The 27,678-nt window shown below is 44.8% G+C and overlaps 1 long non-coding RNA gene across 1 annotated transcript in view; it reads left to right on the top strand.

Moving 5' to 3' along the window:
- Positions 1-19,215: 19,215 nt before the first annotated feature.
- The window catches only part of LOC140459036 (uncharacterized), a 30,272-nt gene continuing 21,809 nt past the window's right edge, over positions 19,216-27,678 (top strand). Inside the window, exon 1 of the long non-coding RNA XR_011953831.1 lies at positions 19,216-19,323. This is a non-coding gene — a long non-coding RNA (uncharacterized lncRNA). The remainder of the gene's footprint in view (positions 19,324-27,678) is intronic.

The raw sequence follows: 27,678 nt of genomic DNA, 5'->3' as shown, positions 1-27,678 counted from the left end.
GATCCGCATAGCCCTCACCTGCTCAATATTTCAAAAATCTATCTGCCCTCTTTTGAAATAATTTGAGATAGAATCACAGATTCCCTACTGTGTAGAAACAGGCCCTTCAGCCAACAAGCCAGAACAACCCTACGAAGAGTAACCCAAACATTCCCCTCCCACATTTAACTTTCACAATTGTTTGGGCGAGAAAATTCTAGCCATTCACTGAGAGAAAAAATTCTTTATGTTTTTTAAAATGAATGTTCCCTTATATAATGTCCCCTGGTTTGAGACTTCAATGGTGCTAGAAGATCTCGTCAACATCTACCCTGCCAAACTCCTCAGAATCTTGTTTCTATAAGATCACCCCTGCTTATCTATTCTTGATAGGTCAAAGCAGCTAAGTAAATCTTTTTTGAATGGTCTCCAATGTTGGTTTATCCTTTATTAAATATGGGAGCTATCATTGTATACAGCACTGCAAGTGAGGACTCAGCAACAGCCAGTGTGGTTACCTAATCCTCAATCCATGCTAACACATTACGCCGATACAATGAGCTCCTAAATTGTGCAATTAACTTGTATGTAGAACCTTATCATTTGCATTTTTAATATCCAAATACAGAACATCATTGGATTGCCCTTTATCAGCCCTGCTTGTTATCTCCTCAATGAACTATCATAAATTTGTCAAATATAGTTTCTCTTTCACAAAACCCAGTCTACCATGTTTAATGATAAGCTTTTCTAAATATCCTGCAATTTCTTACTTTAATATTCGACTTTGTAGATTCTTACAGTAGATTTGCTAAGTATGATTCCCCTCTTAAGTCCATGCGGACTCTGTCCAATCCTGTCACTGTTCAGTAAGAAACTTGACTGTACTCCAATATAGTTACTAAACGTATTTGTATTTCTTTTTAAAAATTGACTACTTATGCCGGACCCATGCAATATCAATGAATTAGTGACTGAATTTGGGTTATAATTTTTTTTTGTTAGTTCCTTTTCATACTGTGTTATGCAGACAGCACCAAGTGATCACTCTTAATTGTCAGTAAATTTGAAAATAATATATTTCAAAAATGACATCCCAAAATGCTGCCTCATTATTGTGCAAGGAGGATTTTGCAATCAATAGTTTGCAGATAAAATTGAACAGATTTTTGCTGCAATTTGGCCAGACTGCAGGTTACACCAAAGTGGCAACTCTGTTGTCAAATTCTTACTTGACACTGCCCAAGGTGATACTGATGGGACTTCACTTTGCCATTCTTGTTCACCAGCTTTATTTCCAGGTGTAATTATATAATCATTCTAGAGCTTGTAATTTTAGACAACTTCTCTTTTAGGTACATATGTAAATATCACACAGAAATGTTGCACTGAATGGTACCAAATCTGAAATTAGTCTCTAATCTGATAGTAACATGGTCTGACCCTTCTACATTTGTATTGGCATAAGTCTATGCCAGTTATTTTTCTGAAGCCTGTGATTCCTGATGAAGGGCTTATGCCCAAAACATCAACTCTCTTGCTTCTCGGATGCTGCCTGACTTGCTGTGCTTTTCCAGCATGACACTTTTCGACTCTGATGTCCAGCTTCTTTGGTCGTCACTTTCTCCTTTGAGAAGATTAAACCAAGAATAATTTTTGTTGATCAAAGTGCAATAGGAACCAATTCATGAAATTCAGATATCTCACATTTACCTTAACTATGTGAAGACTAAGACATTACCAAATTATTGTCAGTAATTGAAACCATGCTGACAAACCTGTGCAGTATCAGTGCCTCACCTTTAGAGTGTTGCCAGATATCACGCAGCTGCAGTATTTTGTTTTGCACTCAGGTATATGTTGTTCTCACTTGTTTCTTTGTGAAAGATTACAAAATTAACATGGATGAATGAACTTGTGATTTCTTTAACCAACGTTTAGAGAAAAAACAAGTCGGTATTTCAAGTGCTGATAAAGTAAAATAAACTGATAATCAGTAGAAAGGGTTTAAGATGGATATATGCATTTACACTATTGAAGGCAACCTGGCAGATTTCAATACCATTTGGGTAGTCAACAACAATACAGAAGTAACTTTATGAATTGCTTACTGTACACCAACAACACAAGCCAAGTATTAGTGAAACCACAGATTGTCTCCCATGGATTCCCAGATCTAAACAGTGCATTCCAGATATGCTCACTGTCACCATCTGGGAGCAGTCTCCTAAAGTGCTCCCAGAATTTAGAAAGCACACACACTGCCTTCCAAAGATAAATCTGCTGTCACATGCTTCACTCTGATTGCATACAATGACATTTATTGTCCAGTTCTTTAATGTGACAAATGATTTTACAAACAATTTATAAAATACTTTATATCCTGAAGAAATGTGATGTCAGACCTTCGTAGAAGTGAATGGAAAGTGTGATGTTTGCTTGACCTTTGGCTCCATGTATCAGACCGAACTGAACCTTTAGCAAGATGTGGGATGTTTCCCACACACCTTGTTTAAAAAAGCAAAGATTATGCTCTGGAGATTTAAATGTTCAATCAGGTTTAATAAAAATCTTTCCAAAAATTGAGAGTTTGACTTCAGCTCCTTTAAAGAGACATGCTCTTAGCCTTCAATTTTGTGACATGTGATCATTCTTTGGTAAAGGTGGCTGTGTGCAACACTGCAGGATGTTGTGCTGAAGTGTCTCATTGGGTGGAGGAGCTTTATTACTGGTGTAACTTGGCTAATTTTGAGATGGAATATTATTTTGAGTTTAATCTTGTTTTTTAAAAATTGAGGCGTGCTTGTGTAACTCAAGTGTGGAAACTATGCTCATGTTTGCAATGAACCTTTCACTTTTGGAGATTAGTATTTTTCTGATCTGTTTTGTAAATAAAGTTCACTATAGAAAGCACAGTGATGGAGAACCACAGGTCTAGCAGCATCTCTGAGGGGAATAAAACATTGTCAGCTCCAAGTCACATGACCATTTGTCCGTTCAGATGAAGAGTCACTGAAATTGAAATGTAACATTATTTTTCTCTTCACCGATGCCCTCAGAACTGCCGAGATTCTCCAGCACTTTGTTTCTGGGGATCAGATCTCCAGCACCTGCAGTTTAAGTTTATTGTTTTGTTATCGATCCTATGATTTGACTTGGGGGGCGAGAGGCAGCAACTGTGATCAATGAGGATAAAACTCCCCAACCATGGAAAAAAAACATATAGTTCTTTATACCTTGCAAAACATGACTGTAAATAAGAAATGCAACTAAGCTAAGTGCAAGGCGGCATACCACTGGCCTTGTCTCAAACTTGGTACTCATCTTTGAGGTCTAATCTGTCAGAATTGTGTTTGCTCGCTTCCTTTGAGATCACAGTCCACAAATGTCCCAGTTCCAATTCCTGGGCCAGGCCAAGTTACCACATTGCAGTGGGGTGGGGAGTTTTGTATCAGCCTGAAGTTTTTGTTAATAACAACATTGCAGGTTGAAGTTGACGGTTTTGACGAATATCCCGTCATCAAACTTGGAGGAAATCCTTCCGAATGTATTGATTAACTGGACTGAGCCTGTTTACATGCAGCCCTGTTAGTAGTGCGGTCATATTCTCAGTTAATAATCACACAACACCAGGTTATAGTCCAACAGGTTTAATTGGAAGCACACTAGCTTTCGGAGCACCGCTCCTTCATCAGGTGATTGTGGAGGGCACAATTCTAAGGCACAGAATTTATCGCAAAACTTTAGTGTGATGTAACTGAAATTATCCATTAAAAAATACCTTGATTGTCTGTTGAGTCTTTCATCTGTTCGAAAACCATGATAGTTTCATTTCTTTCATATGTAAATCGCAAAACCTTTTTTTAAAAGTTGCATTCCTGACAGTGGCCCATCAAATCACTCATTGTATTAATCACTGCACAGTCTCAACAAAGGAATGCAACTGGATGGACCACATTACATCTACCAATGCACTGGAAAATACAACCACATAATCAGCCCTCTTGACCCTGCAACTTCTGTTTCACTGTGGGCCAACAACAGCAGCAGAACTGTACTCCAGCCCAATCTGAAATCTCATGGCCTGATATCCCCCACTTAACCATTAACATCAAGCCAGGGAAATCAACCCTAGTTCAATGGAGAGTTCCGCAGGGCATGCCAGGAGCAATACCAGGCATACCTAAACATGTGGTGCCAACCTGGTGAAGCTACCCAACCTGCATGCCAAACAGTGCAAGCAACACCAAATAGAACTATGTGATCCAACAACCAATGGATCAGATCGGAGCTCTGCAGTTCTGCCACACCTAGTCAGGAATGGTGATGGACAATTAAACAACTCACTGCAGGAAGCATCACAGATATCCCCACTCTTACTGATGGAGGAGTCTCACACATCCATGCAACAGACAAGACAACAGCATTTGCAGCAATCTTCAGCCAGCAATGCCAAGTGGATGAGCCTTCTACATTGGTCCCTGACATCACAGACGTGAATCAACTTGGTTGAAAACTAATTTCAAATCAGATCAAGAAATGGAGAAGTAGTGTAAAGGCTGTCGGCCCTGCCAGCATTGTGGCAATAATACTGATGGTTGTGCTCCAGAGATTGCTGCCCACCAAGACAAGTCCAGCACTGGCACCTACTGACATTGTGGAACATTTCCCAGGGATGTTCAACACAAAAACGCAGGACAGAGCCAACCCAGCCAATTTCCCTCCATCAGTCGACACTCGCTCAGCAGTGAAGTGATGGAAGGTGTCATCAACAGTGCTGTCACACAGCTGCTCAGCAATAACCTTCTGTGACACCCAGTTTGGGTTCTGCCAGGGCCACTCAATTCCTGATCTTGTTACAGACTTGATTCACAAACTGACAAACAGCTGAATTCCAGAGGTGAGGTGAGGGTGACAGCCCAGTCCCACTCCAAGACCACTATTTCGACTTCAGTGATATCACCTGACCTCACCACAGTCTCAGCTCATTTCCTGAAACTCTCATTCATTCATTTTGTTAACTCTAGATTTCATTCTCACTCCTGGCCAGGATCCCACAATCTCCCTCCCTATAATCTCCAGAATATTGAAAACTTTACCGCCCAAGTGCTCACTTGTACCAGAACTTGCTGATCCATCAAAAGGCTCCCATTTATAAGCGACAACAATTTACTTTCACACCCTTGATTTAATTCCTGGTTATAATCATTCCTATCTCCCTGCACCACACACCCTTTCATATCTCAATAACTCATTTTAGTTTAGACTCCCAATGATGTGTTTATTTTTGAGTTCAGCTGTGTGACTGTTTCTATAGATTCCAAGGTAACATGGTCTGGAATTCCCACCCTCTAAGATCTGCTTTCTTCCTTTCAGGCATTCCTGAAAAATTGCTTATTTGGCAATGGTTTTGGTCACTGGACATAATATTCTCCAGCTGTGGCCTTATGTCAAAAGTTCTCAATATTTTTGTGAAATTAAAACATGTTGATTTGTACAGATATCTTCTACTTTTCACTATCGCTGAGTGAATATTCTGTAATGTCTCTTACCCAACCACGTTGTGGGAGCATCTTCACCATTCAAACTGCAGCTGTACAAGGAAGTCAAACATCACCCTCTCCACAAGCAACAGGGCTTTGCCAATGATCACTGGTATCTGTGGAAGGAGAAATACACATGATGTTTCAGGAAGTGCAATTTGAATTATAGGGAATGAAAATGGTGCAGAATGTGACTGGCAGAAATGGAAGGAAAATCCACTCACTTATTGGAAAAAAGAATTCTTGACTGTCAAAGATATTGTGGAAAAAATAAGGATTTGATAATAGAACAGCATCCGGTCAGGAGTTGGGCAGCAGTGGATAATCCATTTACAAAAAGGTCTGTGAACGTAGTAGTAAAATACTAAACATGGCAAAAATACACTCATGTGAGACTGAGGAAGCTGGATAACGAACAAGTGGACATCAAGGAGCCCAGAGATGAATCAGAGCAGTGTTCACTTTTATGATCCCACAGTCAGAGATGTCTAGCACAAAAACAGACTTCGGTCCAACACATCTATGCAAACCACATATTCTAACCTAAACTATTCCCATTTGCCAGCATCCCTCTGAACCCTTCCTATTCAAATGCCTTTTAAATGTTACAATTTTGGTTGCCCTTTACTCCTTTTGAATTTTCCCCTCTCACCCTAAACCTAAATCCTCTAGTTCTGGGCTTCACCAACCCTTGTCTATTTATGCTATCCATGCCCCTCACGATTTTATAAACCTCTTGAACATCACACCTCAGCCTATGACACTCCAGGGAAAATGGCCCCAGGCCTCTCCCTGCAACTCAAAGCCTCCAACCCTGGCAACATCCTTAAAAATTAATTCTCAAACCTTCCATGTTTCAGTGCCTCTTTCTGATAAGATGGAAACCAGAATTGCACACAATATCCCAAAGTGGCCGAACCAATGTCCTGTACAGCTCCTTTACTCAATGCTCTGACCAACGAAGGGAAGAATCCCAAACAATTTCTTCACTATCCTATCTACCTGTGACTCTACTTTCAAGGAACTATGAACATGCACTCCAAGGTCTCTTTGTTCAGCAAGACTCTCCAAGACCTTACAATTCAGTGTGAGTCCTGCTCTGATTTGCTTTTCTAAAGTGCAGCACCTCACATTTATCTAAATTAAACCCTCTCTGCCACTCCGCAGCCCATTGGCCCATCTGATCAATATCCCATTGTATTCTGAGACAACCTTTATCACTGTCCACAATCCCTCCAATTTTGGTGTCATCTGCAAACTTACAAACCGTACCGGCTCTATTCACATCCAAATCAGTTAAATGGATGAAGAAACAAATCCTGAAAAAAAACATCCATTTCTCTGGGTTTGAATGTGGACTGTGTAAATCCTGCCCTATGACTCTCTACCAGGGAGGGCTGCACATACACACCTCTGAACTTTGCCCTTGACAAAGCTGGCGGCCGCGCACATGTCCAGTGAATCTTTGCCCCGAATAAAGATGGCAGCGATCACACGATGAGGTTATTTTCCAGTTTACTGCAAAAACAGGACTGTAAGTTTCAAATTTGTATTTTCCGATGTGCACCAAATGTTTGTAAAACCTCTCAGCCCATACCAACACCATTTCCCTCCCACTTCCTGCTGTTTATTTCTTTCCTTACCAACAGCTCTCCATCCACACGTCCCACACATCCACGCCCACTGTGAGGATGATCACGTGGTATAGTCTAGTCCCGTCCCTCATTTACTCTGATTGGTCGGAGGACCAAATGCCCCACCAGGTCCTCCAGCTGTGCCCCTGCCTTTCCATTGGTCTTCAGCTGACATCAACTACCAGGGGCCCATTGTTGCCTGGAGAATGCGCACTGCTTCATGGCTTTTGTTGCTGTTTATCAGTTACAAGAGTGAGACACAAAGTTAAAAATCACACAACCACCTGATGAAGAAGCTGCAAAGCGAGTGCTTCCAAATAAACCTGTTGGACTATAACCTGGTGTTCTGTGAATTTTAATTTTGTCCATCCTAATCAAACACCAGCACCTAAAAGTCAAGAGTGTGGGAGGAATGCAAAATATAACAACAAAAGATCTAGGAACAGGAGAAGGCCGTCCTGCCCTTTGAGCGTGCTCTGCCATTCATTAAGATCATGGCTGATCATTTTGTGGACGCAGAACCATTTACCAACGTTCTCACCGTGTCCATTAATTAATTACTTATTTCTTTTAAAATAAGTTACCTTAGCTTTAAAAATGTTTACTGAACTAGCATCAACGACTTCCCTGGGCAATGAATTCCATCGAGGTCAAGAAGTTCCTTCTCAATTCAGTCCTAAATTTGCTGCCTCTAATCTTGCAGTGATGCTCTCTTGTCCTGGCTTCATCTGCCAGTGGAATCATTCTCTCTACTTCTGTACTATCCATTCCATTCATTATTTTATATGTTTCCCATTCTTCTGATTTCCAATGAATATAATCCCAATCTACTCAGTCTCTGTTAAGCCAACCCTCTCAACTCTGGAATCAACCTAGTTAACCTCCTCTCGTGCCGGTAAATCCTTGAGCAAGTAAGGAGACAGAAACTGCATGCAGTACTCCAGGTGTGGCCTCACCAGCACCCAAATACAGCTGGAACATAACCTCTGCTTTTAAACACAATCCCTTCAGCAATGAAGGCCAAAATTCCATTTGCTTTCTGAGTTGATTGTTGTACCTGGTGACCAACCTTCATGCACAAGGATACTCAGGTGCCCCTGCATAGCAAATGATGCAACTTTTTAAAATTCAAGTAATAATCTCTTTTTTAATGTTACTTCAACCAAACAGTAGGAATTTACATTTATGAATATTCTATTCCAAATGCCAGACCATTGCCCACTCACTCAATGTCTCTATGTTCCTCTGCAAAGTTTCACAGTCCTCCGCACACTTTGTTCTGCTACTCATCTTAGTCTAATATGCAAACTTTGACACCCTACATGTGGTCCCCAACTCCAAATCATCTGTATCAATTCTAAATAATCGCAGTCCCAACACTGATCCCTGAGGCACACTATTAGTCACTGATTGCCAGCCAGAAGAGTACTCATTTATCCCCACACTTTGGTTCCTGTTCGTCAACCAATCTTCTATCCATGCTAATACTCTACTCCTAACGCCATGCACCTTTATATTATGCAACAGCCTCTTGCACAGCACTTTGTTGAAGGCCTTTTGGAAATCCGGGAACACCGCATCCACTGGGTCCCCATTGTCCACCGCATCCACTGGGTCCCCGTTGTCCACCTTGCTCGAAATGTCTTCATAGAATTCCAAAAGATTTGTGAAGCAAGACCTGCCCTACATGAACCCATGCTCTGTCTGTCCAATGGGACAATTTCAATTGAGATTCCTTGCTATTTCTTCCTTGATAATAGACCCAAGCATCTTTCCCACTACAGAGAATAAGCTAACTTGTGTATAATTCTCCACCTTTTGCCCACCTCCTTTTTAAAAACGCGGCATCACTTTTGCTGCTTTCCAATCTGCTGGGACTGCCACAGAGTCCAGTGAATTTTGGAAAATTACTGCCAGTGTATTTGCTATTTCTCCTGGCATCTCCTTTAGTACCCTGGGATGCATTCCATCAGGGTCAGAAGACTTTTCTATCATTAGCTCAATTAACTCCAACACTAGCTGTTCCGTAATAATGATGGTTTCCAAATCCTCACCTATCTTTGTCTCTTTGCTAATCATTGGCAAGATATTGGTTTCCTCCACTGTGATATCCCATAATGAAATGTTACTTCTCATTTTCCAAAGGACCAACATTTACTTTAGCCACTCTTTTCTCATTCAATATAAAATTTTGCTATCTGTCTTTATAGTCTGTGCTAGTTTATTTTTCTCATGTTCTAACTTACGTTTCTTTATAGCTCTTCTGTGGCTTTCTGTTGATATTTAAATTTTTCCCAGTTCTAGTTTCAGGCTGTTTTTGGCCATTTTGCATGCCTTCTCTTTCAATTTGATCGCTTTCCTTAGATACCTATCGCAGAGTATGCCTTTTCTTACAGTCCTTCCTTTTCACTGGAATGTACCATTGCTGAGCACTTACAATAGATAGAACAATAGAACAATAGAATAATACAGCACAGAACAGGCCTTTCGGCCCACGATGTTGTGCCGAACTTCTATCCTAGATTAAGCACCCATCCATGTACCTATCCAAATGCCGCTTAAAGGTAGCCAATGAATCTGACTCTACCACTCCCACGGGCAGCGCATTCCATGCCCCCACCACTCTCTGGGTAAAGAACCCACCCCTGACATCTCCCCTATACCTTCCACCCTTCACCTTAAATTTATGTCCCCTTGTAACACTCTGTTGTACCCAGGGAAAGAGTTTCTGACTGTCTACTCTATCTATTCCTCTGATCATCTTATAAACCTCTATCAAGTCACCCCTCATCCTTCGCCGTTCCAACGAGAAAAGGCCGAGAACTCTCAACCTATCCTCGTACGACCTACTCTCCATTCCAGGCAACATCCTGGTAAATCTTCTCTGCACCCTCTCCAAAGCTTCCACATCTTTCCTAAAGTGAGGCGACCAGAACTGCAGACAGTACTCCAAATGTGGCCTAAACAAAGTCCTGTACAGCTGCAACATCACTTCACGACTCTTGAATTCAATCCCTCTGCTAATGAACGATAATACTCCATAGGCCTTCTTACAAACTCTATCCACCTGAGTGGCAACCTTCAAAGATCTATGTACATAGACCCCAAGGTCCCTCTGTTCCTCCACCTGACTAAGAACCCTACCATTAACTCTGTATTCCGCATTCTTATTTGTTCTTCCAAAATGGACAACTTCACACTTGGCAGGGTTGAACTCCATCTGCCACTCCTCAGCCCAGCTCTGCATCATATCTAAGTCCCTTTGCAAATGACAAATTCCCTCCTCACTGTCCACAACTCCACGTATCTTCGTATCATCTGCAAATTTACTGACCCACCCTTCGACTCCCTCATCCAAGTCATTAATAAAAATTACAAACATCAGAGGACCCAGAACTGATCCCTGCAGAACTCCACTTGTAACTGGGCTCCAGGCTGAATATTTACCATCTACCACCACTCTCTGACTTCGACCGGTTAGCCAGTTTTCTATCCAATTGGCCAAATTTCCCTCTATCCCATGCCTCCTGACTTTCCGCATAAGCCTACCATGGGGAACCTTATCAAATGCCTTACTAAAATCCATGTACACTACACCCACTGCTCTACCCTCATCCACATGCTTGGTTACCTCCTCGAAGAATTCAATAAGACTTGTAAGGCAAGACCTACTCTTCACAAATCTGTGCTGGCTGTCCCTAATCAAGCAGTGTCTTTCCAGATCCTCATAAATCCTATCCCTCAGTACCCTTTCCATGACTTTGCCTACCACAGAAGTAAGACTAACTAGCCTGTAATTCCCGGGGTTATCCCTATTCCCTTTTTTTGAACAGGGGCACAACATTTGCTACTCTCCAGTCCCCTGGTACCATCCCCGTTGACAGTGAAGACGAGATCATTGCCAACGGTACTGCAATTTCCTCTCTTGCTTCCCACATAATCCTAGGATATATCCCGTCAGGCCAGGGGGACTTGTCTATCCTCAAGTTGTTCAAAATGTCCAACACATCTTCCTTCCTAACAGGTATCTCTTTTAGCTTAACAGTCCATTTCACACTCTCCTCTTCAACAATACGGTCCCTTGCGTTCGTAAATACTGTTCGTAAAGTGCCTTTGAAAATCTTCCACTGCTCATCAACTGTCCCACCATAAAATCTTTGTTTCCAGTCTACTTTATTCAGGTTCTCCCTTATTCTATTGTAGTTCCCTGTGTTGAAGCACAGGACCCAGGTATTAGATTTCATCTTCACACTCTCCACATGTATTCTAAATTCAACCATACAGTGATCACTTCTTTCAAGAGGATCCCTAACTCTGAGGTCATTAATTATTCCTGTCTCATTGCACAGGGCCAGATGCTGGATAGATTGCTCCCTTGTCAGTTCCATTTCATACTGTTCAAGAAAACTATCATGGATACACTTAATAAACGCAAGGCTACGCTGACTGAGCTGGTTCGATCAATCTACATGTAGATTAAAATCACCTATGATAATAGCTCTACCATTTTTACAGGCAATAGTTATTTCTTTGTTTATTGCCCATCCCAATGTAATGTTATTATTTGGTGGCCTGCACACTACACCTGTCAGTGACTTTCTTGTTAGAATTTTGAATGCATCATTCCTGTTTCTCCTAATGTACAGCAATAACAACAACTACTTGTATTGCATGGAATCTTTTACAATGGCAAATCTCCTAAGGTGCTTCATGGATGATCAAAACATTGATTAAAGAGAATGATTTTAAAATACATCTTAAAGGAGAATAGAGAAGGTTAGGGAGGGTATTCCACAGACTTCTGCCCTTGACAGCACCATTCGTGGAGTGATGCAGGTGGGATGGGTTGGAAAGGGAACGTGCAAAGGGGAAATGGAGGGGCACAGGCAGTGCATAAGGTCTTAAGGATAGAGGAGGTTCCAGACTGAGTCTGTCTGTCAGAGAGTATGGCTGCCTCATGGAGTTTGAAGCACTGCAATGGGCCCATGCATGTCATGTTAGTCAAGAAGAGTATAACGGTGGCTGAGAGAACTTTTGATGAGGGCTAGTCTCCTGAGGTAGTGTGGGCTGAGGTTAGAAACAGAAGAGGAGAGGTCACACTGCTTGGAGTTTTTTTTTTAAATAGGCCTCTGCAGAGTTCCAGGGAGGTGGAAGAGAGGATTAGCAAAATTATTCTGGATAGGAGTGAAAGTAACAGGGTGGTCATTATGGGGGACTTTAACTTCCCCAAAATTGACTGGAAATGCTATAACTCTAATACGTTGGATGAATCGCATAGGAGGGTTTCCTGACACAGTATGTTGAAGGGCCGACAAGAGGGGAGGCCACATTGGATCTGGTCCTTGGTAATGAACCAGTCTAGGTGTTTGATTGAGTCGTAGGTGAGCACTTTGGAATGTGACCATAATTCAGTTAAGTTTAGATTAGCAAGGGAAAGGAATAAGTACATGCCACAGTTCAAGAGTTATTGATGGGGCAAGGGCAATTATAATGCTATTAGGCAAGAATTAGATGCGCAGAATGGGGTAGCAAAATGCAGGGGATTCAGACAATGGAAACGTGGAGCTGGTTTAAGGAACAGATATTGCGTGTCCTTGATAGGTATGTCCCTGTCAGGCAGGAGGAAGTGATAAGGTAAAGGAACCTTGGTTTACTGCCAAAACTGCATCTCTTGTTACGAAGAAGAAGGAGGCTAAGGTGTTGATGAGGCAAGATGGTTCAGATGAGGCGATGGAGAATTACAGATCAGCTGAGAAGGATTTAAAGAGAGAGTTAAAAAGAGTAAAGAGAGGACATGACCAGTCTTTAACACATAGAATAAAGGAGAACCCTAAAGCTTTCTATAGGTATGTGAGGAATAAAAAGATAATTAGGGTAGGAATAGGGCCAATCACAGACAGAATGGGAAGATGAGTGTTGACCCTGTGGAGATCGGAGAGATGCTAAATGAATATTTCTCATCGGTTTTCACTCAGGAAAAGGAGAATATTGTGGAGGAGGAGAATGAAGTATGAGATATTAGACTAGAAATTATCAAGGTTAGTTATGAACAGGTATTATCAATGCTGGAAGGAGTGAAAATAGACAAGTCCACTGGGCTGGATGGGATTTATCAGAGGATTCTCTGGGAAGCTAGGGAGAAGGTAGCATAGCCTTTGGCTTGGATATTTGAGTTATCATTGTCTGCAGATTTGGTACCAGAGCACTGGAAGATTGCAAATGTTGTGTCCTTGTTGAAGAAGGGCGGTAGAGATGATCCAGGTAATTATAGACCAGTGAGCCTTACTTCTGTTGTAGGAAAGGTTTAGGAAAGGATTATAAGAGATAAGATTTAAAGTCATCTGGCAAACATCAATTTGATTTCAGATAGTCAACTTGGTTTTGTCAAGGGCAGGTCATGTCTCACAAACCTCTGAGTTTTTTGAGACGGTCACCAAGCTTGTAGATAAGGGTAGGGCATTTGACGTGGTACACATGGACAAAAGTAAAGCCTTTGATAAGGTTCCACATGGTAGGCTGTTGGAGAAAATGCAGAGGCATAGAAAAAAGCCTCACTACGAGAGCAGATTTGTTCAAGCAAATTCTAAGGCAGATTTGCAGATGGGAAAGCAAGCAAGAAAGCTCCATTCTTGTCCATGTAAAAGGCTGCAGTTGAAGAGCAAAGCAGTTTCTCCCCAGTTTCAAACTGGGGACCTTTCGTGTATGAGGCGAACGTGATGAGTCCAGTTACCAGTCATGTGCCACCAGGATCTGTTTTGGGACCACTGCAGGTATAGGTGAATGGATTAGGAAATTTGCAGACGATACTAAAGTCAGTGTCGTAGTGGACAGTGTGGAAGAAGGTTACAGCTTGCAAAGGGACTTGGATAAACTGCAGAATTGGGCTGAGAGGTGGCAAATAGAGTTCAATGCAACTAAATGTGAGGTGATGCACTTTGAGAAGAATAACAGGAAGGCTGAATACTGGGTCAATGGAAAAATTCTTGGTAGTGTGGTGTGCAGAGGGATCTTTGAGTCCATGTACATAAATCCCTGAAAGTTGCCACCCAGGTTGATAGTGCTGTTAAGAAGGCAAACGGTGTGTTAGGTTTCATTCATGGAGGGATTGAGTTCCGAAGTTGAAATACCATACTGCAACTATACAAAACGCTGGTGCAGCCACACTTGGAATATTGTGTTCAGTCCTGGTGCCCATATTTCCGGAAAGATCTGGGAACATTGGAAAAGGTGCAGAGGAGATTTACCAGAACATTGCCTGGTCTGCAGAGAAGGTCTTGTGAGGAAAGGCTGAGAGACTTGAAACTCTTCTCATTGGCAAGAATAAGGTGAGAGGGGATTTGATAGAGACATACAAGATGATCAGAGGATTAGAAAGGTAGACAATGGAAGTCTTTTTCCTAGGGTGATGACGTCAGCGTGGGGGGAATGGGGGTGGAACCCTGCTCATGACTCCATTCCTCCCACTCCAGTTACAGGCTCCGCCCCCACTCCCAGCTCCACCCCCACACCAGATCCCAGCTCCCAGCCCTGCTGAGTTTTCACCATCCCTCCAGACCTCCCACTCACTGAGGACGAATGATCAGTCCTCAGCAAAGGCCTCACCTTCATCCCCGTCCATCCACGCATCAATACATTTAATACACGACGTGACATCGAACAATTCTTCCGTCGCCTCCGCCTCCGAGCTTACTTTTACAATCAGGACTCTTGCCCACCTTCCGAGGACCCCTTCACCCACGTCCAACACACTGCATCCACCTGGACACCCCGTGCTGGCCTATTACCTGCCCTCGACCTCTTCATTTCCAACCGCCGCCGGGACATTAACCGCCTCAACCTGTCTACCTCCCTCCTCCACTCCAACCTCTCACCCTCACAACATGCAGCCCTCCAATCCTTCTGCTCCAATCCCAACCTCACCATTTCGCCAGCAGATAAAGGGGGCGCAGTGGTAGTCTGGCGCACTGACCTCTACACCGCTGAAGCCAAACGTCAACTCGAGGACACCTCTTCCTCCTGCCCCCTCGACCATGACCCCAGCCCCCATCACCAAACCATAATCTCCCAGACCATACAGAACCTTATCACCTCAGGAGATCTCCCACCCACAGCTTCCAACCTCATAGTCCGGGAACCCTGCACTGCCGGGTTCCACCTCCTTCCCAAGTTCCACAAGCCTGACCACCCTGGCCGACCCATTGTGTCAACATGCTCCTGCCCCACTGAACTCATCTCTACCTACATCAACACTGTCCTATCCCCCCAGTCCAGGAACTCCCCACATACGTTAGAGACACCACCAACGCCCTCCATCTCCTCCAAGACTTCAGTTTCCCGGCCCCTAACGCCTCATCTTCACCATGGATATTCAATCCCTCTACACCTCCATCCGCCATGACCAGGGCCTCCAAGCCCTCTGTTTTTTCCTCTCCTGACGTCCCCACCGACACTCTCATTCCTTTGGCCGAACTGGTCCTCACCCTTAACAATTTCTCCTTTGAATCCTCCCACTTCTTCCAGACCAAAGGGGTAGCCATGGGAACACGTATTGTCCCCAGCTATGCCTGTCTCTTTGTTGGCTACGTAGAACAGTTGTTCTTCTGTAAATTACACCAGCACCACTCCCCACCTCTTCCTCCACTACATTGATGACCGCATTGGTGCCACCTCATGCTCCCACGAGGAGGTTGAGCAATTCATCAACTTCACCAACACGTTCCACCTTGACCTTAAATTTACCTGGACCATCTCTGACACCACCCTCCCCTTCCTAGACCTCTCCATCTCCATTAGTGATAATCGACTTGACACTGATATTTTTTACAAACCCACCGACTCCCACAGCTCCCTGGATTACACCTCTTCCCACCCTACCTCTTGCAAAAATGCCATCCCGTATTCCCAATTCCTCCGCCTCTGCCATATCTGCTCCCAGGAGGAACAGTTCCACCACAGAACACACCAGGTGGCCTCCTTCTTTAGACACCACAATTTCCTTTCCCACGTGATTAAAGATGCCCTCCAATGCATCTTGTCCACAACCCGCACCTCCGCACTCAGACCCCACCCCTCCAAATGTAACAAGGACAGAACGCCCCTGGTGCTCACCTTCCACCCCACTAACCTTCGCATAAACCAAATCATCCGCCGACATTTCTGCCACCTCCAAACAGACTCCACCACCAGGGATATACTTCCCTCCCCACCCATTTCTGACTTCCACAAAGACCGTTCCCTCCATGACTACCTGGTCAGGTCCACGCCCCCCCACAACCCACCCTCCCATTCTGGCACCTTCCCCTGCCACCACAGGAATTGTAAAACCTGCGACCACACCACTTCCCTCACCTCTATACAAGGCCCTAAAGGAGCCTTCCAATTCCATCAAAGTTTTACCTGCACATCCAGTAATATCATTTATTGTATCCGTTGCTCCCAATGCGGTCTCCTCTACATTGAGGAGACTGGACATCTCCGAGCAGAGCGCTTTAGGGAACATCTCCGGGACACCTACACCAATCAACCCCACTGCCCTGTGGCCCAACATTTCAACTCTCCCTCCCACTCTGCCGAGGACATGGAGGTCCTGGCCTCCTTCACTGCTGCTCCCTCACCACCAGATGCCTGGAGGAAGAACGCCTCATCTTCCGCCTCGCAACACTTCAACCCGAGGGCAACTTTCAACAGCTTCCTCATTTCCCCTTCCCCCACCTCATCCCAGTTTCAAACTTCCAGCTCAGCACTGTCCCAGTGACTTGTTCTGACTTGTCCTACCTGCCTATCTTTTTTTCCACCTATCCGCTCCATCCTCCGACTGCTCCCGACCTATCACCTTCATCCCCTCCTCCACTCACCTATTGTACTCTATGCTACGTTCTCCCGAACCCCACCATCCTCTAGCTTATCTCTCCACACTTCAGACTCTCTGCCTTTATTCCTGATGAAGGGCTTGTGCCTGAAACGTCGATTTTACTGCTCCTCGGATGGTGCCTGAACTGCTGTGCTCTTCGAGCACCACTAATCCAGAATCTGTACCCCACCACATCACTTTGGTATCTGACTGTGCACAAAGAGGAGTGGCACAGTCTGTACTGGGATGCACTGGGGCCCTGAAACACATGGTAAAGGCTATAATCACCAGAGCATTAAGAGCCCCACCACATTGTTTGCATGTTCTATTGTTTTTACACTGTTCCTGCCTTCCCTTGTTTTTTCTTAATAAAGTCGTTATTACACACACCTGCACAAGCTGTGAAATGAACTCAGGTCTCTCGATCCAAGATTCGGGATATTTTCACCACATCACAAGGCATCGACTCTAACTTCCCTTGTCCCTCTTCGCCTGCTGAGTCGCGCCTGAATCAACTCCGCAATTGGGAGGAAGGGGCGGAACAGGAGGACCGAGTAGCGGCCGGTCGTCTAACCAGAGTGAGGAGCGGGGCCAAAGCATTCTCGGAGAGTGAACGCTTCAGGATTGATCATTCTCACTGAGCATTAAGCCTCTCCCATGAATCAATGTGAGATTTTTAAGAAATAGTTGAGATGTAAATCTGATAACGTACATTAGGGAGATTTAAACAATCCTTAGATAAACATGGGTGATTTTGCACTAGTGTAGGGGGACGAGCTGAGAATAATTCATAGGTCGGCGTGAATAATTCACAGGTCGGTTTACACAACTCGAGTAAGAAACTTATTTTCAAACTCCCAGAACGATTGGTAATTTACATACCTGGCCAGTATGGTTAAGTTGGAGCAAACAATCTATTTACATACTAATGAGCTCAATGACTGTAACTCCACAGAGCAATTGTTAATGACTCATATTTTACCCATGATCCTATGTAGTTATGAATATTCTCTATAATCACCGATAATCTCAGATGCACGCGCAGTTTGGTTTCTATGTGGAGCATGCGCAGTGTCACATTGATCAGGTCACAGAGAGAGAGACATGGAGCTGCTTTCTCCGGCAGCGGCTGCGATCGGATTCAGAGAGCGGCGCCTAGAGCCGGTGTGAGGGAGAACGGAGCGGAGAGAATTCACAAGTCCCGGATACAGGTTAAAAATAACTCGAAAAAGACCCTCCAGGCCCGGGTAAGGAGGTGGCGGTCTCTGATCAGGGAAGGGGCCCAGAGTCACGGCCGCCATTTGTTTGAGGGAAGAGGGAGCGCGGTGCTCCGCGCCGCCATCTTGAGAAGGTCAAGGTGCAGGAGGGCGGGGCTCTGGGGGTCTGTAGAACAATCAGAGGAAAGGGAAGCTCCATTGTTATTGATTAATTCCACGAACACAGCTTCACTGGGCGATCCTGCAGGAATATCCTCTCTCAGTCCTGCTGGGATGTTTCACCCAACCAGAACCAGCAGCTCTCCTCCTCTCTCAGCTCCCCTTCTGTCCTTCCTGCAGCATCTGTCCCCTGGAACATTGAGCTGCCTGTCCTGTCCCTCCCTCAGCTGTTGTTTCTGTAATACCTGTGATATCCCAGTCCCACCTTAGATTACTTCACTAAAGACAGAAATGCACCCGATGGATTTTACTTAACATCAGCAATTGTTTAATACTCACTTACAGGTTTTTAATTACATTGTTTTTGAAGCATTTACTTCACATTCAATCATTTGCAATGGTGGGATTTGAACCTATGTCCAGAGAACACTTGCTGAGTTTCTGGATAAATTGTCACACAATAATGCCTCTAGGCCATCACTTCACCTGCTTACAGTTTGTATATCCCAGTGCAACATGAATCAAAACCCTTTCTTCCTGCACAATTGTTTGACCCGGCATTCTGGTGATGTGACTCAGTACCTCTCCATGTGGTATCCCTCACTGTGTGGGTCTAATTGCTGCCTCTGTCAGCGTCTCTCACTCTTGAAGCTACTCCAGATCATGAGCCAACAGAATTCTCCACTCCAGAGAGATGAGGGAGCACAGGTCAGGAATGGAGACTGGGATTTTCCAGATCTCTGTGGGCTCAGTGCCATTCTATATGTGTAACCCTCAAAGCATTAGTCTAATTTCCCATTCTGCCTATTTCTGTGTCTTCTACAGGTACTCATGGAGTTCCTGACTCAATAGACTTGCCAACTGCTGGTTGGGACAATGGTTGGTCAGCCAGAAAGACAAAGTCAGGGAGGTCGGGAGTCTTCAATAAATCCTGCTGCCAGGTAAGATCATTCCAGTGCACCGAGCAGAAAGTAATAAGGGGGATCCAAACATCAGCTAACAAGACATGACATAGAGAAAGTGCTGGAGGGGGAGCACAGTACAGACACACCCCAGGCTCAATCACCACGCTTGCTGCACATTTTGTTGTAATGAGACAGCATCGGGAGTTCCCAGTTATCAGTCCAGGCCTGTGCTTTCTTAGGGAGCATCAGAACAACTGAGGGGAAAGCAGGCCTCCCACGAGAGAGTGGTAATGCTGCCTGGGATCTTTCTGTTCCCTATTCCCTCTCCAACACTGTATCAATGGCTTGTATTGAGGACCAGTGTCTTCAATCATTCTAACTCCTATAACAGTTCCTATCTCTGTCATCTCCTCCCCTCTCACCAATTATTTCACATATTTGAAACCTCCAGTCCAGATGACCATCCGTATCGCTGTAACTTGCTTCAGTCTCTCCAACATGCCTTGTCTCAATAGTCTCCTCCTCCAATACCTGGAGACATAGGGTCTGTTTCTGTGTGGCACGACTGTTCGGCTGAGGTTTCCTAAATGGAATGAGTCGTGTTTGGCCCATATCCCTTCAAACCTTCTCCTCTCCATGTACCTGCCCGAGTGTCTTTTCCATGTTGTAATTGTACTTGTTTTCACCATTTCCTCTGGCAGTCCATTCTGTCTATGCACCATCCTCTGTGGATAATGTTGCCCCTTAGCTCCCTCTTTAAATCCTTGCTCTCTCACCTCACGTTTATGCCTCTAGGTTTAGACTCACCTACCCTTGGCTATTCACCTTACTTAGACCCTACATGGTTTCATAAACCTTTATAAGGTCACTCCATGGCCTCCGCTGCCCAGGAGAAATATTGAGGACAACGTTACAAATATCTCCAACTCATGTACTCAGTGCTCTGACCAATGAAGACAAGTGTGCCAAATGCTGCTTTCCCCACCCTGTCCCCCTGTGATGCCATTCCAAGGAACAATGTAACTGCACCCCTTGGTCTCTCTCTGTTCAACAATGCTGCCCAGGGCCCGACCATTAACTGTATTCGTCCTCCCTGGTTTGTCTGAACTAAATCCAACACCTGAATTAAACTCCATCTTTCATTCCTTGGCCCACTGGCCCAGTTGATTACCATCCCCTTCGATAACTATATTCCCTGCCCACTCTTCCACTAATCTTGGTATCCATAAACATACTAACAGGGACTCCTATATTTTAACTCAGATTGTTTATGTAAGTGGTGCACAACAATGGTCCCAGCACCAATCCTTACAGCACAACCCTCTCCCCCCACCCTCTGTCTCCCCCTGCCATCCCATTGTGTATCCAGTTGGTGAGCTCCCCCTGATCCCTTGCGATCTACCCTTACTAACCAATGGATCATGGTACACCCTGAACAAGGGTTTGCAGAAGCCAGAAACAATGTCTGTTGCTCTGCCTTCATCTATCTTTTTGGTCACATCTTGAACAAACTCCAGTCAAGTTTGTGGGACATGTTTTCCCACGCACAAAGCCATGCTGACTGTCCGTAATCAGGCCTTATTTTTCCAAATGCATGTAAGTCCTACCTCTCAGAATGACCTTCAACAACTGACCCACCCTGATGTCTGGCTCATCAGTCTGTAGTTTCCTGGATTTCTTTTGCAGCCTTTCTTAATTAATGACACAACATTATAATCATAGTCAGAGTCATACCGCACTGTTCGGTTAACGCTAACCATACTTTAAAACGGATCTCATCCCACCTGCGTGTTCCTGGATCATGTCCCTTCAAACCTTTCCTATTCCTGTACTAATCCGAATGTCTTTTAAACATTGTAATTGTCCCCATATTCACCCCTTCCTTGGGATGTTTATTCGACACACAACCACCTTCTGTGTGACAATGTGCCCCTCATGTCTCTTTTTTTTTAAATGTCTCTCCTCTTAATTTAAAAATGTAGCGCCTTTTCTTGAAACTCCCCTGTCCATGGGAAAAGACAACTCCCATTAACTCTATTTATCTCCCTCATTATTTTATAAACTTCTATAAGGTCACCTGTCAACATTCAAGTTTCAATAAAAACATACCAACCTATCCAGCCTATCTTTATAACTGAAACCTTCCATAGCCAGCCACATACCAGTCAATCTCCTCTGAGCCATCTCTAGCTCAATAATATCCTTCCTATAACTGGGCGACCAGAACTGGACACCGTATTCCAGAAGAGGACTCACCAATGGCCTGTATAATCTCAATGTGACTTCCCCACTCCTATATTCAAAGGACTGAGCAATGAAAGCAAATGTGGCAAGCATTTTTTTTTTTAACCATCCTGTCTCTTCAAGTTGCACAGTTCAAAGAATTATGTACCTGGAATCTGAGGTCCCTCTGTCCTATAACGTTAATTGTATAAGCCCTGCCCGTGTTTGTTGTACCAAATGCATTACCTCACATTTATTCAGGTTGAACTCCATCTACAGTTTTTCAGCCATTCACACATTTCATCAGGATCCCTTTGTAATCTCAGAAAATCTTCTTCACTGTCCACAATGCCACCCTCCAGTCTAACAGCCTATCACATGCAGCTCTCTATGGTACAAATATCTCTGCTAGGGGCCCTACAATTTCCTCACCAGCTTCCCACGGTGTCCTGAGATCCATTTGATCAGGTCCTGAGGATTTATCTACCTTTGTGTTTTAAAACCTCCAGCACCTCCTTTTCTATAATGTGGACTCATTTCAAGACATTGAGTCATAGAGATGTACAGCACAGAAACAGGTCCTTCAGACCAACTCCTGCATGACGTATCTAGTCACATTTGCCACAATTTTGCCAATATCCCTCTAAATCTTTGCTATTCATACACCCATCCACATGCCTTCTAAATGTATTTCTATCACCCTCCACTATTTCCTCTGGCAGCTTATTCCATACACTCTGCAGGAACCAGTTGTCTTTTAGGTCCCTTTAAAACGTTTCCCTCGCACTATAAAGCTATGCCCTGTCATTTGGGAATCCCCCAGCCTGGGGAAAAGACCTTGTCTATTTACTCTATCGATGACCATCATGATTTTAAACACCTTTTATCAGGTAACTCCTCAGTCTCCCATGTTCAAGTGAAAACAGCTCCAGCCTATTCAGCATTTCCCTGCAGCACAAATCTTCCAACCCTGGCAACATCCTTGTTCATTTTTTTCTGAACCCTTTCATGTTCCACAACAGCCTTCCTGTTGCATTGAGACCAGAATTGCACACAGTATTCCAATAGTGGTCAGGCCAAACACTGTTTAGCATCCCAGTCTTTATCAAGAGTAAGCTCCAAAGTGAAATATTTGTTTCGAATCTTGTAGTTTCACACATCGTTGCCTTCATTGATCATTAAGGAGACCGGGTTTGTCCCGAGCTCTTCTTTTGCTCTTAATACACTTGTAGAGTCTCTTTGGATTCTCCTTGACTTTCTCTGCCAAAGCTATCTCATGTCCCCTTTTTACATTCCTGATTTCCATCCTAAGTGTACTTCTACAGCCCCGATGCTCCCGAAGGGATTCACTTGAGTCAGCCAGTTATATCTGACATGTGACTCCTTTTTCTTGACCACAGCCTTGAAACTCAGCCAGTGTTTCCTAATTCAGTCAGCATTGAGCTGCACACTAACAGGAACACACTGGCGCTGAACGCTCCTTTTATCTCGGTTTTAAGATATTCCTACTTGCCAGACTTCCCTTTATCTGCAAATAGCCTCCCCAGATCTACTTTAAAAATTCCTGTCTAATACTATCTTGCTCCATTGAATGACTTTAACTTGTGGACCAGGCCTGTCCTTTTCCATCGCTATTTTCAAACTAATACAATTGTGGTAACTTTCCAAAGTGCTCCCCCACTAACACCCCAGTCCCGTTCCCGACCTTGTTTCCCAAGGGGAGGTCGGGTTTAGCCCCATTCTCCAGTTGGGCCATTTACATAATGACTGGGAGTTTCAGGAACACACTTAACAAATTCCTTCCATCCAAATGCTTAACACAGTCGCAATCCCAGTCCAGGTTAGGAAAGGTTAAAATCCCCTACTGTTACAACCTTATTAATCTAACAGATAGCTGAGATCTCCTGACATATTTGCTCCTTCATCTCCCATTGCCTATTGCTGTAGTACCATCGTAGAAAACTGATGACCAATTTTTATTTCTCAGTACCACTAATATCGTTTAACTGGGCGATCCTACATGAATCCTCTCTCTAGGTACTGCTGGGATGTTTCCCCCCAATCAAACCCACCAGCTCTCCTCCTGTTTTGCCTCCTGTTCTATCCCTTCTGTCGCTTCTGTCCCCTTGAACATTGAGCTGCCAGTCCTGGCCCTCCATCAGCTGTGTTTCTGTAATATCTATGGTATCCCAGTCCCATGTTCCCATCCATGCTCTGGGTTCATCTGCCTTATCTGTCCTGCCCATTGCATTGAAATAACTGCAGTTTAATTAATCAATTTTCCCTCATTGTCTGCTGTATTCTTGCTTGCTTTGTCTATTTATATTTCTCTCTTTAACATCTGCACCAGCCTCAAATTTCGTTCTGGCCTTATGACTGTTTGATGTCCCACACCCCTGCCAGACGAGTTTTAATCCTCTTGAGCAACTCCAGCAACTCTCCCCACCAGGATGTGCGTCCCCCTCCCACTCCCAGTTCAGGTGCCTTCCCCACCCTGTCTGCCTGTGCTGAAACCTTCAGACATCCAGGGACTTGTCCACCAAGGTTCCACAGTACTCCAGGGGGACCTATCATTCATGATGTATATCGTTCGCTTCTTAGACTTCACACAGTGCATTACCTCACAGTGATCAGAAGTAAATTCCATCTGCCATTACTCTGCTCAGATTATCATCTGATCGATATCAGACTGTAGCCTGAGAACATCCCCTTCACTGTGAACAACACCCTCACCTTTCATGTCATCTGCAAACCTACTAATGATTCCTTCTGCTTTCACATCAGAGATATTAATGTACATAATAACCAGCAATGATTCCTGCACAGATCCCTGTGGTACATCCGCTGGGCAAAGGCTTCCAATCACAAAAACAACCCTCCACCAATTGTGGATCCAATTTACCAACTTGCCTTGGATCTCATGTTCTCTTTCCTTTTGGACCTGCCTTCCATGTGGGATCTTGTAAAAGACCTTAACGAACTCCATGTAAACCACATAATCTGCACTGCCCTCATCAATACCAGAGGACAGCCCTCTACCAGTCTTCAGGCGACTCTCTGTGTGGAGTTTGCACATTCTGCCCATGTCTGCGTGGGTTTTCTCCGGGTGCTCCGGTTTCCTCCCACAATCCGAAAATGTGCAGGTTAGGTGAATTGGCTGTGCTAAATTGCCCGTAGTGTTAGGTGAAGGGGTAACTGTAGGGGAATGGGCCTGGGTGGGTTATGCTTTGGCGGGTTGGTGTAGACTTGTTGGGCCGAAGGGCCTGTTTCCACTTTGAATTAAGATTGGATTACTTACATACAGACAATCCCTAATGTTTTCCTGGCCTTTCGAATGTTGATTCATCGTGTCCCTCAGAATTGTTTCCAATAATTTCCCTCCCCCTGCTGTCAGACTATATGCTCTGTAATTACCTGGCCTATTCCTGCTGCTGTTGAGCAAAGGAACCACATTACCTGTCCTCCAGTCATTCAGTACTTCACCTGTGGCCAGCAAAGCATTAAATATATCCAGATAAGAACAATGACTGCAGATGCTGGAAACCAGATTCTAGACGAGAGTAGTGCTGGAAAAGCACAGCAGTTCAGGTAGAATCCGAGGAGTACGAAAATTGACACTTCGGGCAAAAGCCCTTCATCCGGAATACATGCAGAGAGCCTGAATGGTAGGGAGATAAGTGAGAGGTGGGTGGGGGTGGGGAGAAAGTAGCATAGAGTACAACAGGTGAGTGGGGGAGGAGATGAAGGTGATAGGTCGGAGGGGTGGGTGGAGTGGATAGGTGGAAAAGAAGATAGGCAGGTAGGACAAGTCATGGAGTCAGTGCTGAGCTGGAAGTTTGGAATTGGGATGAGGTGGGGGAAGGGGAAATGAGGAAACTGTTGAAGTGCACATTGATGCCCTGAGGTTGAAGTGTTCCGAGGTGGAAGATGAGGCGTTCTTCCTCCAGGCAACTGATGGTGAGGGAGCGGCGGTGAAGGAGGCCCAGGATCTCCATGTCCTCGGCAGAGTGGGAGGGAGAGTTGAAATGTTGGGCCACGGGGCGGTCGGGTTGATTGGTGCGGGTGTCCCGGAGATGTTCCCTAAAACGCTCTGCCAGGTGGCTTCCAGTCTCCCCAATGTAGAGGAGACTGCATTGGGAGCAACGGATACAATAAATGATATTGGTGGATGTGCAGCTAAAACTTTGGATGTGGAAGGCTCCTTTAGGGCCTTGGATAGAGGTGAGGGAGGAGGTGTGGGTGCAGGTTTTACAGTTCCTGCAGTGGCAGGGGAAAGTGCCAGGATGGGAGGGTGGGTCGTAGGGGGGTGTGGACCTGACCAGGTAGTCAAGGAGGGAACGGTCTTTGCGGAAGGCGGAAAAGAGTGGGGAGGGAAATATATCCCGGGTGGTGGGGTCTTTTTGGAGGTGGCAGAAATGTCGGCGGATGATTTGGTTTATGTGAAGGTTGGTAGGGTGGAAGGTGAGTACTAGGGGCGTTCTGTCCTTGTTATGGTTGGAGGGGTGGGGTCTGAGGGTGGAGGTGGGGGATGTGGACGAGATGCATTGGAGGGCATCTTTAACCACGTGGGAAGGGAATTTCTGATCTCTCTGTAAAGAAGGAGGCCATCTGGTGTGTTCTGTGGTGGAACTGGTCCTCCTGGGAGCAGTAACGGCGGAGGCGGAGGAATTGGGAATACGGGATGGCATTTTTGCAGGAGGTAGGATGGGAAGAGGTGTAATCCAGGTAGCTGTGGGAGTCGGTAGGTTTGTAAAAAAATATCGGTGGCAAGTCGGTCGTCATTAATGGAGATGGAGAGGTCCAGGAAGGGGAGGGAGATATCAGAGATGGTCCAGGTAAATTTAAGGTTAGGGTTGTGTTGGTGAAGTTGATGAATTGCTCAACCTCCTCGCGGGAGCACGAGGTGGCGCCAATGCAGTCATCAACGTAGCGGAGGAAGAGGTGGGGAGTGGTGCCGGTGTAATTACGGAAGATCAACTGTTCTACATAGCCAACAATGAGACAGGCATAGCTGGGGCCCATACGTGTGCCCATGGCTACCCCTTTGGTCTGGAGGAAGTGGGAGGATTCAAAGGAGAAATTGTTAAGGTTGAGGACCAGTTCGGCCAAACGAATGAGAGTGTCGGTGGAAGGGTACTGTTGGGGACGTCGGGAGAGGAAGAAACAGAGGGCTTTGAGGCCCTGGTGATGGCAGATGGAGGTGTAGAGGGATTGGATATCCATGGTGAAGATGAGGCGTTGGGGACCGGGGAAAAGGAAGTCTTGGAGTAGATGGAGAGCGTGAGTGGTGTCTCGAATGTATGTGGCGAGATCCTGGACGAGAGGGGATAGGAAAGTGTCGAGGTATGTAGAGATGAGTTCAGTGGGGCAGGAGCATGCTGAGACAATGGGTCGTCCAGGGTGGTCAGGCTTGTGGATCTTAGGAAGGAGGTAGAACCGGGCAGTGCGGGGTTCCCGGACTGAGGTTGGAAGCTGTGGGTGGGAGATCTCCTGAAGTGATGAGGTTCTGTATGGTCTGGGAGATGATGGTTTGGTGATGGGGGGTGGGGTCATTAAATGTATCCAGCAGGGCCCTAGCAATCTCCTCCCTTACCTCCCATAGCAGTCTGGGATATATTTTATTGTTACTGGGAACTTCTCCACCTTTTTGCCAGTGAAAACACTTAACGCCTCCTCCTTATTGACCTTAATATGTTCCTGAACCTCACCATCCCCGGGTACAATGCCTTTCTCCTGTGTGAATACAGATGGGAAGTATTCATTGGAGATCTCACCTTCTTCCTCTGGCTCCATGCACTGATCATCCCTTTGGTTTCTAACTGGCTCCACTGCTTAGTTGGGAATCCTCTTACTCTAACTGTACTTAATAACTATCTTGTGGTTTTCCTTAGCATTACCTACTAAGGATATTTTGTGACCATTGTTTGGCTGTTCATTTTTAAGCACCCCCACGCCCACCCCTCCTGCACGCTGTATACTTTTGAAGCTCTTTGTCTCTTTTTATTTCACTGTATTTTCTTTATCAAACTCACAATATCGCTTGATCCGAATTTGCTAGATGTCCTGCCTTAGATGTTCACTCCTCGCAAAACACATTGGCTCTGAATTCTCAATGCATCACATTCTATATCTCCCATGTTCCAAATAGAGACTCCAACAAGTGTAGTT

The sequence above is a fragment of the Chiloscyllium punctatum genome, chromosome 34 (genome assembly GCF_047496795.1).
Source record: "Chiloscyllium punctatum isolate Juve2018m chromosome 34, sChiPun1.3, whole genome shotgun sequence".
NCBI lineage: Eukaryota > Metazoa > Chordata > Chondrichthyes > Orectolobiformes > Hemiscylliidae > Chiloscyllium > Chiloscyllium punctatum.
The sequence above is the reverse complement of the archived record's forward strand: the minus strand, read 5'-3'. Positions and strand labels throughout refer to the sequence as shown.